Raw genomic sequence first — 16,430 nt, 5'->3', positions numbered from 1 at the left:
GATATTAAGTTCAACTTATTGCAAATGTTCAATCCTAGTCCCTTTCGTATGGTTTGAAATCCGACCACCCAGTCTCTGTGAGGATTTCTGGTCATCAGAGTTTGCTTTGCCACATGACCATCTACCCAATTCTTAGTCAGTTTTAGTATTAAATAGCTTTCTGTGCCATTAAACTAAATTTCATTTCTATTTTCCTTGGATATGACATTATTTAAAATATTTAAAGATTGCTACCATGAATTCTCTAAGATTTCCCTTCTTGGGGCTAAAAGCCCAGGTTTGTCTATTTATACGTAACACATCACCACATATATTCCCCTCCAATGCTATTCCTAAAAATAAGTTCACGGCACATCAACACAAACTCCTGCTGTTGTATTACAGCAAATTGTAGTTGAATTACTATATCTCACAATCTAAGCACTAAAGCTCTGTAAACTTCACCTGAGGCTGGGTAGCAAGATTAGGAGACAATCGCACATGATGCAGGTTTATTTATAAAGTCTCCAATTAAGAAAAATATTTACAGATAAAAGATTAATATTTTTCTTTTGTCATTCTATTTTTCTGATAAATAAAGCAATATTCCATTGAAAAAGACGTTCTTAGATTGAAAGAATGTTTTCCTCATGAAAATTTTCTTTACTTTTGCCTGTTTACTTGAAGAAAAAAAAGTTAATTCTCTACTTCTTAACAAATTCACAAACTGCTGATATAATAAATACATATATATAAAATTCTGTAAAATATTAGCAGAAGATATAGGAAAATGTGCTTATGATTTGACAATAGGAAAAAAGAGGGCTTCTTAATGATAAAGAATAAAGCCATTAAGAAAAGGATAAAAGTCAAAAAGTCAATTACATACATATACACACATACATACACATACTCACTCATACATGCATGTAACAGGTTATATTTAATATGCAAAATAAAAGAATTAATGTTGACAATACATAAAGTGCTCCCATAAATCAATAATTTAAAAAGAAAATACAATAGAAAAATGGGCATATGAACAAGGAATTCATAGAAAAAGAAATAACAGCCAATAAATATATAATAAACCAATTGGTATTATTGGTAATTAAGATAATACAAATTAATACAAAATTTGAATATCACTTTATACTCCTCAGTACAGGGAAAAAGTTTGATAGCAGATGTGGGGAAGAGTAAGGGGACATGATAACCTTTTTTATGGTTTGTGCAATGTGAATTGAGATGGTAATTTTGGAGAGCAAGTCACAATAGGCAGTAAACTTTTAAATTTTCATAGACCATGGACCAGACACTAAATTTCCTATTAGTTATCATTAAAAAACTCACTTATATGGACTAAGAGATTGTACATTAGAATACTTTTTTTGTTGACAGTATGAGAGAAAGAGCAATAGTGGTTGAAATAGGAGGAAGCAGAGAAAATTCATCATAATGTTTATCATTTGATCCAAAAACAAAAAACAAAATAATGAGAACCAAATATAATAGTATAATCTATAAAAGTTTTGCAAAAATAAAAGAAGACCTAAATCTATCAAAATCTACATACTAGTCAGGTGTGTACCTCAGAATATTAACCCCAAATGAAGATATACTCTAGCCAATTGACCTATGATCAAGCTGTAGCCCAGCAAAACTATTACCTTAAAGATAAAATAACTCTTCATGGATAAGAAGAAAGTGAAAGGACCAAATTACTTGCAAGAGCAAAAAAATTAAGCTGATATCGAGCTTCTGAAGAACAACATAAACGCAAGACAAGAGTGGAACCACATTTTTCAGAAACTCAAAGAAAGAAAGTGCAAACCAAAGTTTTCATACAGAAAAATATTTTTAAACATGGATATAAACTTGAAATCAGAAAGCACTGTACTCATGTGCCATGCTTGAAGAACTTACTGTAGCATAAACTATATCCAACCAAGATACAACTGGGGAAATTTGGGCCAAAAATTTATAGTAAGCATTATCTAGTCAATTCTGCATTCAGAGAAAAGCAAAAAGATATACATCAATAAACTGGAGATGAAGCTAAACTACAAAAAGTAGTAGGAGACCAAGAAACTATTCCTTGAAAAGCACCAGGTCCATTATAATACAAATTAGAAATAACACTACCTCAACTAAGGGGGCGGGGGAGGAAGACAAAATAATTCTTTTACTATTGAATAGTTGGTCGATGGTCGTCAACCTATCACCTAAATAGTTGGTAGGATACTATTTAAAACTGACAACTTAGATAGTAAAAGGTATTTTTTTAAAGGGGTACTAGGGCATTATAAAAGCATAAAACAAACATAATTACTAAAATAATATAAATACAAATATTCCAAGCCTCCCAAAATGATGTAGGTAAAAAGAAAAGTAGCAGATATATATACATATATATATATATACACACACACACACACATATATATATATAATTTATAAGATAAGCTAATATGATAGCATTGAGACTAAACAATAGCTATATCAAAAACTAAATGGTCTTATCCTATCAACTGAAATACCAAATTGCCTCATGAGGCAACACCCATCCCTCTGTGTTCAAAAGAGAACCATCTGAAAGAAAGGCTAAATATAATGAAATGAATAGGAAAGGAAAACGGTATGAAAGCAGAGGCTGAGATCTTGACGTTAAATAAAGTAGAATTCAGGCCAAGATATATTAAATGTGACAAAAACCTAAAAGTCACAATTCGAAATACTGATATAACAATTGAGAAGGTTTCTACAACAAATAACACTGCCGTTATGTTTATAAAGCAGGAACAACAGATAATGTGAGAGGAATCACAGTAATAATAGAAAACATTAACACATTAATTTCAAAATAAGATATATCAAGTATACAAAGTAAGTTACAGTATATGTGAATATGTAGCCTTATGAATATATATCAAATATGCCTTCTTAATTGTACATAGCAGTATTACAAAATGATCATCTCTTTGGTTACAGGGAAACAACTGGTAAGTTCTTTAAGAAGAAATAAGACATAGAATAATCTGAGCACAATGAAAGCAACTAGAAGCTAATAGAAAAATGCATACTGAAAAGATTGTCCCCCATGGAAACTTAAAAACAAAGAAACAATAAGGCTATTATGTTAATTAAGTATTTGAAGAAGGCAAAAGGAAAAATCTAAAATAAAACATTACATAACAGAAAATTGTCAAATATTTCTAGCATAATTATTATTATTATAATAATTATTATAATTATATAATATATAATATATTATAATATAATATAATTATTATTATTATTATTATTATTATTGAGAAGAGTCTTGCTCTGTCGCCCAGACTGGAGTGCAGTGGTGCAATCTCAGCTCACTGCATTAACAGTAATTTAAAAATTTTTAAAAATCGATAGGCTAAACAACTTTCATCAATAAAAAAGAATGAATAACAATGACATTTCCCTTCAAGCAGCGAGACAAAGAACAATAGAAAATCAAAATAAAACAAGAAAACAATAACAAAATAATAGAATAGAAAACAACAAAGAGTAGTTTTGATTAATGACTAAAAACCTTGGTTCATTGGTTCGTTAGACAAAATATAAATATAATAAAGTAGACAACCCACCAACAAAATCAAGAAAATTTGGAAGGAAGCCCAAATTTCCAAATAAAAAATGAGAAGGAGGAATGACTATTAAACCAAAACTTTAAAATTTGTGTATAATGAAGAATTTCTTTGGATGTGTCTATAAAATTACATATTCAAAGCTAGGTAAAATGGATAATTCATTAAAAAAACCAGAATTTGCCAAAATTGAAGGCAATAGAAATAAAAAACTTACTGGACAATTTCCATTGATGAAATAAAGATATGAATAAACCACTCCTTGAAAAGCACCAGGTCCATTAATAGATATTCATTAATATTTAATATATTCCATAAATATTCATCGATGAATATTGTTATAGAAAGTAAAGGATAAGAATTAGAAGAGTTCAATGCCACATTAAGAAAATGATGCATCATAATCGAATGATATTTATTTCAGAAATGTAAGCCTAAGTTTAACATTACAAATCAATTTATATAATATGCCATATTAATAGACAAGAAAAGAAGATGTATAACATTATACTCTCAGAAACCAAAAGGGCATTTGACAAAATTTGGTTCCCATTTCTGATGTAAAGGACTCAATAAATATGAACTGATGAATACTCCTTAATATATCATTACATGATAAAAATGCATACCTCATTATGAAAGCTAGAAGCTTTTTAAATATGAAACCACGAGACATATTTCCACTAAAATCCTAAGCAAGTGAAGGATCCTCACCATCTTCACCATGTTTTTAATGGAGATAAAATAATCACAGGGAGAAGAATTAGGAAAAACAGGAAGTAAACATATCTCTATTCACAGATGATGTAATAATAAATCTAGAAAATCCTGGAAAATCATTGATAAAGCTAAGTCAGGAGGATATATAATTAGCATAAAGAAGTAAATAGTGATTTTATATGTAATCAATTTATATAATGTATAAAATATGTGACATATTTTATAACATGTAATTTATATATAGTATATACTATATAACTTATATAAAATATAAATATACATAATTATTTACAAGATGTAGTAGAAGTGAAACCACCATCTGTAATAACAAAAAAATTTCATGAATACTTCAGAAATAATGAACAAATAAAGCAGAATTCAGAATAAAAATGTCAGTATTAAAAGGGATAGTTTTTATTGTTAAAAGTCACACCTGTGAATGAAAATATAGCATTTATACATATCTTTACTCATATGATATTTTAAAATAGTAAAATATTTAAAAATTTAATATATTACAAATAAAAAGTATTACATAGAAAATAGTAGAAACTGTTTAATAATAGTAAGTATTGACACAACACTGTGTAGCAGATTTCAAGTGGACAAAAGTAAGGGTATAGAAAACCTAAAACAAGTTAACTTCAGTGTTAAACCACTTTAGTTGTGACAATATATATGATTTGGTTTAAATAGACCATATTTCTACTTATTTTCTGTTTATTCTTTCTGTTCTTTGTTCTTTTTTCTTCTTATCATTCCATCTTTTGGATTGAATATTTTTTACAGTTTCATTTATCTCTTTTATTGACTTATTAGCTAAAACTCTGTTTGGTTTTTATAGATGCTTATTTGAGGTTTCTGGTATATACATTTATTATAGTGTTCCTCCAAACAGTACGATATCAGTTCTTAAATGTATAAATCTTACGACAGTAAACTTCTATGTCCACTTACTAGTATTTGTGGTATTATTTTCCTACATTTTATTTTTAAACGTGTTTTAAACCCCACCACAGGTTGTAATTTGTAATGTCAATTACCTTTGGAGATGTTTTAAAATTAAGCATTTTTACATACCTACATATTTACAATTAGTGTAGATAAATACTGTCTTCTTCCATTTGTGCTACTGTAAAAGGATATCACAGTCTGCATAATTTCTAAACAATGAAACGTTATTTTCTCAGAATTCTGGAGGAGGGGATTCCAGGATCAAAGTGCCAGCAGGTGTGGTCTCTGTTGAGGACCTGTTTCAGTGATGATGCCGTCTCATGGTATCATCCTCACATAATGAAGAGAGGAAAAGCAAAACAGGAATGAGTGCTGTGTTCTCATGTGGTGGAAGAGGAAAAGAGATTAACGCTTGAGTACTTTTATAAGACAAGCCCATTTTGTCTCATCACATTTTAAAGATCCCAATTCTTAGTACCATCACAGTGGGGATTAAGTTTCAACACATGAATTTTGGAAAGCACACATTCAGACTATAGCAGATCCAAAATTTTATATATCCGTTTCATTTTTCTAAAGACTTTTTGAAAATTGTTTTAGTGCTGGTCTACTAAAGATAAATTCTTAAAATTTTTTGCATCCTCTTGAAGAATTCATTTTATTTATCATAAATAAATCAACATTTTTTTTATTTCTGATGATATTCTAGCCCTGGAATCAATTTTGTCTGATATTGATTTAGCTACTCCAGCTTTCTTTTGACTAATAAAAACGTGGATTTCTTTTTGCATCCTTTTACTTTTAACTTTGTGTGTGTGTGTGTGTGTGTATGTGTGTGTGTGTGTTGTAGGCAGTGTTTAGTTAGGTCGTGCTTTTTTATCAGAACTTACAATCTTTGTATTTTAATTGGCATATTTAGATCACTTGTATTTAATTGTGGTTCTTGAAATAGTCAGAATTAAATCTTCTATTTGCCCATTTAATTTATATTTGTCCCATCTATTACTTGTTTTATGTTTCTCTCTTTTCTGCCTTTACTTTATTAAGAATTTTCATTATTAATTTTATGTCACTTATTGAATCATTAGCTACAATACTTTGTTTCATTTTATTATACATACCATATGTAATACTATATATAATATGTGGTGTTCTTATAATTGTATTTAACTTATTACAGTTCACCTTCAAGTAATGCTATCACACTTAATGTAAAAGAAATTTACAATAGGATACTTGCAATTCTGACTGTCCCAGCCTGTGCACCATTGTTGCCATACATTTTATTTCTACATGTTTTAAACACAACAGTCCATTGATACCATTTTTGTTTTAATAAGTCAATTATCTATTAAAGACATTAAACATTAGAAAAGTCTTTTTATATACAAACATATTTATTTATCATTTCTGATGCTCTTTATTCCTGTAGGTAAGTCTCAATTTCCATCTGTTATCATTTTGCTTCTGCCTGAAGAACTTTTTCTTTTTTTTTTTTTTGAGATGGAGTCTTGCTCTGTCTTCCAAGCAGGAGTGCAGTGGTGTGATCTTGGCTCATTTCAACCTCCGCCTCCTGGGTTCCAGCGATTCTCCTACCTCAGTATCCAGACTAGCTGGGATTACAGGCATGCGTCACCACACCCAGCTATTTTTTGTATTTTTAGTAGAGACAGGGTTTTGCCATGTTGGCCAAGCTGGTCTCAAACTCCTGACCTCAGGTGATCCACCCACCTCGGCCTCCCAAAGTGCTGGAATTACAGGCACAAGCCACCGCGCCCAGCCGAATTTTTTTAAACCTTTGTTATAATGTACATCTTCCATCAATGTATTCTTTAGCTTTTGTATGTCTAAGAAACTCTTATTTTGCTTTTGCTCATGTAACATATTTTACCTGACTATTGAATTCTAAGATGATAGTTTACTTTTCTCCCAGTACTTTAATGATATGACTCCATTGCATTTTGGCCTCATTTTTTTCTAATGAAAAATCTGTTGCTGTTCTTATCTCTGCTCCTCAACGTGATTTTTTTATTCTGTCCAATTTTAAGATTTTCTCTTTATCACTGGCTTGAAGCAATTTGATTATGAGGTGCCTTGATATAATTATATTTATGTTTCTTATTTTCTTCATGTCTCATAAGCTTCTTTATGTTTGAACAATTGATACTACCTATTAATAATTTTACCAACCCATACATATGTAATGTTTATTAGAAATAAATATAAATTGGGTATGAGTTATTGCTTGCTCTTAATTTATCCCTCATTATCTCTTCTAACTAGTTCTGCCATTGAGGAATATGTGCCTTTTTTTTTCCCAAATATACTCTTTTAGTTTTGGAGATACGTGGTTTGTTTGCAAAGATTTTTAAAAGACACTTGTAAGTTCACGAATTGTTTTACTCTGCCAGTGTTTTTTTGACAGTGGTCCTGGATCTGTTTGGGAGCTTGCAATGGACAAATTAAAAGAGAGAAAAAGGAAGATGGAAAGAGGGTAAACAGGAAGAGGTCTACATTCAGCCTTCATGATTTTCTATCTCCTCCTTAAACCAGAGCAATTTTTATGTGTTTTTTTTTTTGGTTAATTTGTGAGTTGTATGAGTATGTGTGTATGAATGTCTTTTAACATATTAAACTTCTTTATATTTGGTCATTTTATTAGTGTGATTTTGTGCTAAAATGTTTTAAAAGAAATCTGAACAACAGTCATGGAAAATTTTATACTCTTCTTTTAATACCTATATAGACAATGTTTTAAAAATATTACTTTGTACTAAAGAGAGAGTTCTAGATTTTTGGTAACTTTGTTATCAAAGTAAGAAATTTGTTCTTGTTCTCACTGGAATATAAAGAAAAGCATTTTTTCCCCTTGTTAAACAGCTTTCTAGTAAGGCTCCTGAAATTACTCTTTGTTTTGTTTTGCTTTGCTGGTTGGATTGCTTTACTTGTTTCCTTATTACTGTTAGGGCAAAGCATGGCTTCTCACCTATTCTGCTGAAACAGATTGCAATGTTATATACACTTACTTTATTCCACTGAGCACAGAATACGAATGATAGCGAAGTCTTAAATATTTGCTTAAACTAATTACATTTCATCCTCCCAAATGTCTCCATATGAATATGAAATGTTAAATGCTTTTGAGGAGATTTTATGTTTGAAAATCTGAACTTAATTCAATTCCCACTTCTCAGTTACTTCATTCACCAGCATGATCAGAAAAATCAAATTCAAAATAAATGATGCAGAAAGATCATGCCAGAATCATGTTAGTATGGATATTACCATCACATTTATTCACACCTCCAGTGAAGTAGGTAGTGGTTTCTGAGCAAAAGAGTGTGGATGTTAATAGGGTAAGTATATAAACAGAATTAGAATGAACGCATCGGCTGGGCACAGGGGCTCATGCCTGTAATCCCAGCACTTTGGCAGGCTGAGGCAGATGGATCGCCTGAGGTCTGAAGTTTGAGAGTAGTCTGGACAACATGGTGAAACCCTGTCTCTACTGAAGTAAAAATACAAAAAAATAGCGGTGTGGTGGCACCTGCCTGTAAGTCCCAGCTCCTCGGGAGGCTGAGGCAGGAGAATCCCATGATCCTGGGAGGCAGAGGTTGCAGAGAGCCGAGATCACGCCACTGCACTCCAGCATGGGCCATAGAGCAAGATTCCAACTCAGAAAAAAAAAAAAAAAAAGAATGCACATATCACTGCTCACTCATCAAGGAAAATTTCACATTGTAAGAAGAGATAAAGATGTTTCAAGATGATTAGAAGTCTTTCTGCTTCCACTGTGTTCCCCTTTGAAGATATTCTGTCTCTACCTTGGAAGAAAACAAATATATGTGCAAAGAATCTGTTCTTTATTTTGCTTTGATATATATTCCAGATAAGATATTCTCGATAGTTTAATTTGCCTTCCAAAGATTTTCGTTACAAAGTGCATGAATCCATTGAAAATGCTTACTTCGTCTTCATCACAGATGATTAACATTCATTAGATGTGTTCTTATATAGTGTATGCACACACATAAACATGATACTGGGACTTCATCAGTTTTCTAGCCAACATGTACATTGTATGTGTGGATGTGTCTGTGTGACCATAAGATTGTGAATAGCATGGGCATTGCCTCTGCCATTCTCCATCACACTTCCAAGATATGTATTTTATAGCTTTTTGTTAACAAATGGCTTAATATAGTTAAGATAATTAAGACTTAACATGTTTGTCTTTTGAGTCATTTGCATTCTAATAGGAAAATCCTACAGGTCAAGAAACTTTCACGTTCAAATAGTTATCCTCCTGGAATATTGGACACAAAAAATGAATGGGGGGGAATGAAAAAATATTTTTAACCGGATATTGTTCCCCATTTACTTTTTCAATCAGAAGGCATTATTATTTGCTTGCTGAGGTGTCCAGATTCATTTAAAAGAGTCAAGAACTTTTAATAATGTCTACTGTATCATTAACTCATTAAAATTGATGGCAATGTCCTACTTCAGATTCCTTTGAACACTGACACTAAACTATGTCTGAACTATAGTCCTTTAAACAGCACGGAGAATAGACCCATGTATGTAGCAAACGTCCTCAGGTTCTAAAGAAAATAAAATTAAGGTGAAAAAATAAAGGTTATTAGAAAATACTTAGCATCTACCATTGGGCTAGTTGCTCTCTTTATAAAATCTTAAACTGTGTATTATTTAAGCCCAGTTTCAGAGATGTAAATTGAGGAATTAGTCACTTCAGTGTAAAAGTAGTATTTTCCAGCCTTCACTTTTAGTTTTATTCTTGGAAGTGTCACATAGAAACAAAGTAGAATTTTTTAAAAAAATATCCATTTTTTAGGCTACTTTAAAAGTCTGCTTACACACATACTCAAAAACATACTCTTAAACTTCAGAGAAATGTTAATCATGGGAATAAAAGAGTGAGTTTCACCATTATATTGCTTACTTGACACCTCTGAGAGACAAAATAAAAAATGAAAGACAAAATTAGCACAAATACTGTCACAACAAAGAAATTAACACAATAGAATAATTGAAAAATTAAGTTCTGTACTCTCATTTCTCCACATAGATATTAATATTATGATCATTTAAAACATTCTTTATATATTTTTCTTAAATGATTTGTAAAACGATAGTTTTTAAGATAATTGTAAGAGTAATCACTAAAATTTTGAACTCTGAAGCAATAAATGAGTTTAAATTTTACAGATATTCTCCATTGTTTACTAATAACTACAAAAGAAAAAAAAAGAAACTCTTCTGTTAATGGAATTGAGAGAGGGTGTAAGTCATGCAGCAGTGAAGAGAAGAAACTGTTATTTTGTTTTTATGTTTAAGGTAATCACATATATAAAAAGGAATGTACAAACTCTAAAATTAATTTTCATTTTCAAAACACTAAAGCTAACAACTAAGACTAAAATTTTCTTTCTTCTACTAAGTACATTAATTTTAATTTGTTTAAGAAAAAACTCATTTCGGGCTACATGTTCTGTGACACCTTGATATAAACAAAGTAGAAATGCTGAATAAAGTACACATGCTTCTCATTATAGCCGAAAATTTAAAAACGTAAAAGAAATCCCAGAGACAGTAAATCAAGAACAAGCTAATAACCGTAGAGAAAATTTGAATGTCTCACAGACCTGAGGGCACTGGACAGCTCAGAAAATAGGAGGAGGGCACATTAAAGGCATCACTTTAAAAAAAAAAAAAAAAAGAAGGCATCATTTTGACTACAGAGTCATGCTAACTTACTCAAAGTGGGCATTTAGAATTGAAACCCCTAAATAACAACCAGAACCATTAAAAGTCTCCACCTTTAGTGAATATGTAAAATTGAAAAAAAAAATACATATTACCCTTTTGTAAAAGATTACAAAACAAACATGTGGTTTTGGCCTGAGCTTAGGTGAAAAATAGGAGTTTTGCTAAATATTATAATGTTAGGCTTGTCCTATGTTAGTTTGAGGTTTAAGGTTATTCCACATTTATGGCATAGGAAACCCAGACTCCAGGAAAGAATGTAAAGTGTTCTCATGATGGTAGTTCCTGGGCCATTTCAAGTCCTTTTCAGAGAGACTTCCCACAACCCAGATCCCGTAGATTTCCCACAAAAGGTATGCTCTCAATCTAAAGTACAAAAATATATTAGGGATGAAGCCGACTTGATCGTGCACAATGAGAGAGAATATGCCAGCAAAAAAACAAACAAAAGCCCACAAACAACATTTAGACTCTTAAAAATTTAATAATAAAATAATTAAATACTGGTTATAAAATAAATATGTTTGACTAAATGAGATGGAAATGAAAAAACAAAAAAGTAAAACATACACTTTCTTTAAAAAAAAAAAAACTAAGACCAAGAAAAGTTTGAGAAAAGAATCTGTATTAGTCAGGGTTCTCCAGAAAAGAGAATCAATAGAATGGGTGTGCATGTGCACATTTGTGTACATATATTCTCTCTATATATAAGTCTGTGTGTGTGTATGAGCTACAGAATGCATGTGTATGTGTACATAGCTAGCTATACATGTACATAGACATAAATATTACATCTATCTATATCCATATACCTGTATCTATATATATCTAGATCTCTCGGCCATAAGTATCTATCTTTCTATTGAGAGAGAGAGAAAGATTTACTATAAGATATTGTTTCTCACAATTGTGGGGCCAGGCAAGTCTGAAAGTTACAGGGCAGGGTTGCAGGCTGGAGACCCAGAGAAGAGTTAATATTGCAGTTTGAGTGAGAAAACAGTCTGGAAGCTTCCTTGGGGGACTAGTTTTTTTGTTGTTTTTGTTCTTAAGACCTTCAACTGATAGGATGAGGCTCACTCACATTATGGAAAGTAACCTGCTGTACTCAAAGTCTACTAATTTATGTGTCAATTGCATTTTAAAAATAGCTGCACAGCAACATCGAGGCTGGTGTCTCACCAAAGACTGGTACCATGGCCTATCCAACCTGGCAGGTAAAATTAACTATTGCAAAACCTAACAACTTTTAGAAATCAAAAAGAGTCACAGATATTTTAAAAATTAGAAATAAGCAAATAATGATGAAGTTGAAAATAAGGAATTGCAAACAGACATACTAGACACAACCAATAAAAAATGAAGTTGATATAACAAAATGTATTTTTAAGGCAAAAGGAAGAGGCAGTATAAAGGAGGTTCATTACATGACAATAATATGTATACTCAACAGGAGGATTTTAAAATCTGTACTTGAATATTTACAATAAAGTAGTTTCATAATATATGAAGCACATATTAACACAACTAAACAGATTTAAAAATCACACTAAGAGAGAAAAAAATATTCTCAAATATTCATTCAAGAAGCAGACAAAAGTTTGTAAGGACACATAAGACTCGAATGAAACAGTAAGATTGACCTAATAAAGATGATAGCAACTTGTTTTCACCAAGAAAATTTTGAAGTAAACATGACTACTTGATCTCTCTAATTGACTCATGTCCTACAGGTTGGTGATATCTTTTTTGGAAGGAAGTCTGTGAGGCCTGTCCACTGAGTAGTGATATGCATTAGGTTTTTCAGAGCAGTTATGGCTCATGCCTGTAACCCCAGCGCTTTGGGAGGTTGAGACAGGAGGATTGCTTGAGTCTTTGAGTTTGAGACAAGCCTTGGCAACATGGCAAAACTCTCTCTCTGCAAACATAAATAAATAAATAAAGTAAAAGTAAAAAATAAAAAGTAAAAGAAAACCTAGATGGGCATGGTGGCACACACCTGTGATCCCAGCTACTCCAGAGGCTGAGCTAGGAGGATTGCTTGAGCCAGGGAGGTTGAGGCTGCAGCAAGCTGTGACTGTGCCAATGCAGTTCAACTTGAGTGACAGAGTGAGACTCTATTTCAAATAAAAAAATTAAAAAGAGTTGACTATGTATTCTCAATTTTACTGGAAGAGCTTGTTATTATGTAACTCTCAATAAAGACCCCCAATGTTCTCAACGTTGAAGTCTCCATCTCACGTTTTATTGAGCTTTGACCCAGTCCACATTTCTATGAACTTTGTGGATGAGTATTTCAACTTTGGCTATAAGACGCATTTTCCTTTCCAAAACTCATGCGCTTACTCTACTATGGGGATAGGAAAGGAGTGTTAGAATTGTCAGAAGTCTGTGGTGCTGCACATAAAAAATTTTTTAAAGAAGTTTGTCTTAACACAGGCTACAAGAACATGAAGCTCTAGAAAAATCACCACGGGCAAGTTTATTGTGCCCATGTGGGGCAATGGAAGCTGACACAGGATTTAACTAGCAAGTTTCTCTTTATTTGCCTTCTTTCCTATTTATATTTAGTTGCTTCTTCATTATTTCCTTGAAAACTCTGACTTTCCTCTTTAATTTTCCTTTTTTATTTTTTAGAGATAGGGTCTTGCTTTGTCACCTACGCTGGAAACCAGTGGCATGATTACGGCTCATATAGCCTTAAACTCCCAGACTTCCCTCTTTTAGGTCTGGAATCTCATAGAATATTTCAGACACAATTACTGACATTTTAAAGACTGATTTAATTGGTTATGAGTTATTATTAACAATGAGAGAATTGCAGAGAGTTGCAGAGAGAGTTGGGTGGAGTAAGAAGGATAAAAAAGATGATTAATGTACTGTAAATAGCTGCGAAGAATGTGGCCAGAAGGCATAGTAGAAGGGTTGAAGCATTGTTTTTCAACATATTTTTGGATTTAATAGTTAGGTATTTTGAGTAGAAAATTACTGGGAGGAAAGTCGGATTGTAGAGGCTAAGGACAAAGTCAGTGGAGATAAAATGGTAACAGCTAGTAGAGATCACTTATGTATGAACCCACTCTCCTAAGTTTAAAACAAAGGATTAAAGGGAAAGAACAGAGAGAGAAAAATGTTGAGATAAGGGACAGAGACAAGGGACATATAAGTGGTACATGTAATAGCATTAAAAGAGGAAATAGACTCAACTTTGAGACTGAAAGATGAATAATAGATGAAGGTTGTAGGAATAAAAAGAATGAATGAAATTTTGCAAAATGGAAATGCAATCTTTTGCTTTATTTAATTATATATTTGAAAAACTTTGATAAAAATTGATTTTGACCTAGTAAATCTCAATACACTAAAAGAGACTTAAGTTTTGTGTTCCCAAAGTGTCAATTAAGTCATATGAGAATTGATTCTTCAGTTTGAATCTTAAGTACTGTGAATCTTGAGTAACCAGCAAGGGGAGCTCTAATTATGGGCATATTTGTACTTAAGTCTCTGACTGAGTGAGGTCTGACCATACATGTGTGGGACAGGTAGCAAACAACCTTTCTAAAAGAGAAAAGAAAAATTCACAATGAAATTTCACATGTGGAGTCCAGTAAAATTAATTACATGCTAATACCAAAAAAAAAGTCAGCACTTTGGAATAATATAAACTAATTCAAAGTCTCTATAATACTACATTAGCAAAATGCAGGATACAAAAATAAAAAGTATTTGACATATATACAACAGAAGGTAATACATTCTCAAGGTGAAATGCAATCAACAAAGGCCAACTATGAGATGACCCAGATGTTGGAATGATCAAAAAAGACTTTAGATTTTAAATAGTCACTCTAAACACTTTCAGTGTGGTAAGAGCTAACATACACATCATAAATAAAAGATCGAAAATGTCAATAGAGAACTAGAATCTATTAACAATAGCTACATAAAAAATCTAGAACTAAAATCATACAATATCTGTTATTTAAAATTCACTGAATGGTTTACTAGAAGAATATAGATGACAGACTCGATAAACATAAAGATAGTTTACAAAATGAAAAATAAATTTCAAATCTTAAAAAAAACCAGAAAATTTGTTTTAATGTATAGGATGTTAAGGACTTGTTGGACAATATGTAAATGTCAAATATATGTGTAAATGGAGGCCCTGAAGAAGAGAAGATAGTAAATGTATCAGAAAAACTATTTGAGGAAGTAATGACTAAAACAATTCACAATTAGGTGAATGATACAAATTTAGAAGTTCTTGAAGTTCAATGAACCCCAAAAAGTATAAATATGGAGAAAAATACAACTAGGGGCTAGGTGGCTCACACTTAAAATCCAAGCACTTTGGGAAACCAATATGGGAGCATTATTTGAGCCCCTGAGCTTGAGACCAACCTGGGCAACACAGAGACACTGTTTCAACAACAACAAAACATGTTTAAATTAGCCAGGTGTGGTGGCACGCAACTGTAGTCCCAGCTACTCAGAAGGCTGAAGTTGGAGGATTGCTTGAGCCTAGGAGGTAGTAAGCTGGGTTCTCACACTGCACTCCAGCCAGGGTAACTGAGAAAGACCTTGTCTCAAAATAAATGAATTAATTAAAAAAATACAACTAGGTACTTTATAGACAAACAGTTGAAATTCACAGTAGCTTAAAATCACGCAAGGAAGAGAGCTATGCAAACATGGTTTTAATAATATGTGATGCATTAGCTATGCAGATGTGCTACGGAAACTCCAAGTTTTCTTTTTTCATTAAAAACCCAAGGGTTCTGGCAAGGTTCTAGAAATTATGCTTTAGCTAACTCAACATTTAGCAAGAGAAAAAGAGATAGAAAGTTGTTTGTTTTTCAGGCCAAATGAGTAATAAATGCATAAATATTTGAAACAAGAACTGTAATAGGTTCATGCTGCCCTGTATTAGTCTGTTCTCACACTGCTATAAAGAAATACCTGAGATTCGGAATTTATAAAGAAAAGAGCTTTGGCCGGGCATGGTGGCTCATGACTGTAATCCCAGCACTGTGGGAGGCCTAGGCAGGTGTATCACAAGGTCAAGAGATTGAGACCATCCTGGCCAACATGGTGAAACCCCGTTTCTACTAAAAATACAAAAAATTAGCGGGGCGTGCTAGCAGAGGCCTGTAGTCCCAGCTACTCAAGAGGCTGAGGCAGGAGAATCACTTGAACCTGGGAGGCGGAGGTTGCAGTGAGCCTAGATTGTTCCACTGCACTCCAGCCTGATAAGAGCACAAGACTCTGAGATGCCATCAGAAGGAAGAAAAGAAAAGAAAAGAAAGAAAGAAAGAAAGAAAGAAAGAAAGAAAGAAAGAAAGAAAGAAAGAAAGAAAGAAAGAAAGAA

This window comes from Colobus angolensis, unplaced genomic scaffold, assembly GCF_000951035.1.
Source record: "Colobus angolensis palliatus isolate OR3802 unplaced genomic scaffold, Cang.pa_1.0 Scaffold15, whole genome shotgun sequence".
NCBI lineage: Eukaryota > Metazoa > Chordata > Mammalia > Primates > Cercopithecidae > Colobus > Colobus angolensis.
This window is presented reverse-complemented; position numbering follows the sequence as displayed.